This window comes from Alligator mississippiensis, chromosome 7 (genome assembly GCF_030867095.1).
Source record: "Alligator mississippiensis isolate rAllMis1 chromosome 7, rAllMis1, whole genome shotgun sequence".
Classification (NCBI taxonomy): domain Eukaryota; kingdom Metazoa; phylum Chordata; order Crocodylia; family Alligatoridae; genus Alligator; species Alligator mississippiensis.
The window spans coordinates 16847805-16851016 of NC_081830.1; the positions used below are offsets into that span (position 1 = coordinate 16847805).

Sequence of the window (3212 nt, forward strand, 5' to 3'; positions counted from 1 at the left end):
CTGTATAATAGATTCAATGCTACACGAGTGAATGAAGACATTTTCATTGTTTTTGCTATGAATACAGATAATGTTATATAGCATATTGGAAGAAGGGTGGGAAGAGGAGAAGGGTGGGATTGGGACCGCTAAGGAATTCATCTTTTTTACATAATATCTTTTATTTCATACATATTTGTTTCCAGCATACTTTTTCTAGGTGAGATCTATTGAAAAAACGATAGACTTTCAGATTTAAACCAAAGGAAAAAAATCCTGAGGAGTGGATGGGTTAACATTTTCTTCATTTCTAAAGGAAAATCAAAATATTTTATTTTATGTAGGGTCTTGCCAGGGAAAAATCATTTATTAAAATCAAATATTTCATGGGAAGAGAAAAGGAAATTTTCCTTTCTTAACTTGAAATTAGGAGACATTACTGATGGGAATATCAAAGCCACTGAGTTTGTTACTCTCCTTCTTTCCACTGCCCTTGTTCTATTGTAGCCAGGACTTGCAAGGTGCCCTGGGAAGGAAGATGTCCAACTGGACCACTGTAACTGAGTTCCTCCTCCTGGGCTTCTCGGACACTCGGGAGCTGCAGATCTTGCACTTTGTCACCTTTCTGGCAGCGTACCTGGCAGCTCTGGTGGGGAACCTCCTTGTTATCACTGTTGTAACTACGGACCACCACCTCCACAGCCCCATGTACTACTTTTTGGCAAATCTGTCCATCCTTGACCTTGGGTCCATCTCCGTCATTGTCCCCAAGTCCATGGCCAATTCTCTCTTAAACACCAGGACAATTTCCTATGCTGGATGTGTGGCCCAGGTCTTTCTTGTCTTCCTCTGCTGTGCAGCTGATCTTGCATTCCTCACCATCATGGCTTACGACCGGTACGTTGCCATCTGCAAGCCATTGCATTATGAGATAATTATGAACAGGAGAGCTTGCGTCCAGATGGCTGCCTGTGCATGGGTTGTTGGTGCCATCAACTCTGCAATGCACACTGGGAACACCTTTAGTCTACCCTTCTGCCACTAAAATACCATCAACCAGTTCTTCTGTGAAATACCCCAGCTGCTCAAGCTCTCCTGCTCTGACACATACCGCAGGGAGCTGGCAGCTCTTGTCTTCAGTGTGTTTTTATGTTTAGGCTGTTTTGTTTTCATCGTTGTGTCGTATGTTCAGATCTTCACCACGGTGTGGAGAATGCCCTCTGAGCAGGGCCGGCAAAAAGCCTTCTCCACCTGCATTCCCCACCTTATCGTAGTCTCCCTATTTGTTTCCACTGGTAGCATTGCCTACACGAAGCCCGTCTCTGACTCCCTATCCCCTCTGGATCCCCTGGCAGCTGTTCTGTATTCAGTGGTGCCTCCGTTGATGAATCCGGTCATCTACAGCATGAGGAACAAGGAGATCCAAGCTGCCCTGAGGAAACTGCTAGACAGGCTGATCCACTCCAAGAACAATATGTCCATCTTTCTTTCATGACTTTCCTTCTATTATATTTTTCTTTTCTAATTTACAAATTAACTTCGTCTTTTTTTCAAAGTATTGTGTGAATCTTGCATATTAAAAATAAAGGTGGTAGTTTAATTCTGTAACTTTGTAAGGTCAAAGACTTGGCTTTTATCATTTTGGTTGACACTGTTGAAGTGGGAAAGTAATGTTTCATGCATCAATTTTACTGTCTTTGCACCATCTAAAATATATCCCATCAATTGCAAGATAATGAAGAATTAAAGTTTTGTTTACTAATTGTTGCAATCAATTATTCAGATGACAGAATATACAGGAAAATCTCCAGATGATGTGAAACTGGAATGAAATGCAAATGCTTTAGGGGACAGGAATAGAGTTCAAATGGATGCGGATAGATTGGGGAGCTTTGCTTGAAACAATAAGTCGAAGGACAAGAAAATGAATGCAAGTTACTGCACATAGGGGTGAAGAATCAAAAGCATGAATACAGCCTGGGTTAAAATTCCTGGGTGGAATCATGGTTGAAAAGGTGGGTCACAGACTCAATATGAACATGGAATTTGATGTAGCTACAGAAACATTCATGCAGTTTTGGGCTGCAACAACAGGAGTATTAGACGTAAAACAGGGGTGTAGGTTGTACCCATGTTGGTCTAAGGACACAGGCAGACCAGGTTCTTTGTGTGAATCGCATACCTTTTATTAGATCAACTTAAATCGCCAGAATCATTTTTCTTTCCAGCAAGCATTTGGGTTTAAAAGCCAGGAAGAGGGTATACCAAATGCAGATGCTTTCCCAGCCTGACAAAGGGTTTTTAAACGTGAAAGCTTGCTTCATCTTTTGATTTCCTTCGGGCTCTGACTGCAAAGGTTCAGGGCAAGGATGAGAACTATATGTATTAGGCAGCTCAGTCAGTTTGGACCCACAGTAAACCATGAATCAAGTCTGTTTTGCACCACAAGGAAGAGGATACACAAGGAGAACATTCATGGAGATTTGGTTATGGAGACATTTTTATTTCTGATGCAGACAGAGGGGTTGTTTTTCCAAATGGCAAAAGAAATGATTCAAGGCTGAGGAAGGCACACCATTGAAGAACAGATTCTCATTGATTTATGTTAGAGCACATCATTTTCCACAAAAGCCTTGAGGTCCGGTGTTCAGAGGGCTAGGATGCTGAAAAGTGCTCTAGCATTGTTGGGTGCCTAACTACATTTGCCCTGTTTGCAAACAGCTGTCTCACTAACTCCCAGCCTTGATACTGTGTTTTGATCACAGTAAGGGAGGGTTACCAGATCACTGGGACAAAAAATTCAGGGCCATAAATATCTGTTCACCCCTGCTTAAACAGATTGAGGTTGTTGGTTTGTTTTTTTTAAAAACAACAACAACAACAACCCTAAATGAAGTTAGGCGCTTACTTTAAATGATATTAAAGTCTCAAACTCACTTGCCTGTTTCAAAATATTCATAGGAGCCTAGGACTGGAAGGGAGAGTATTGCTTTCCCCTATAACATGTTTGGTCCTAATACAACAACGCTGTTCCTTGGGTGCATCTATTCATGCAATGAGCACAGCCGAATGAACTCCAGCACAGTTCTTGCTGGAGTTTCTTGTTCCTTGGTGCAGAATTAGAGTAGATGGCATTAGATTAGCAATCTGCTCCCAGTCACCCTAGGCAGTGGGGGCCACAGAGGACAGGGGGTGGGTGGGGGGGCCTGTCCATGGCTTCTGTGTGGAGATCA

The 3212-nt window shown here is 42.3% G+C and overlaps 1 pseudogene; it reads left to right on the plus strand.

Moving 5' to 3' along the window:
- Positions 1-517: 517 nt before the first annotated feature.
- On the plus strand, positions 518-2725 carry LOC132251876 (olfactory receptor 14A16-like; annotated as a pseudogene).
- The last annotated feature ends 487 nt before the right edge of the window (positions 2726-3212 follow it).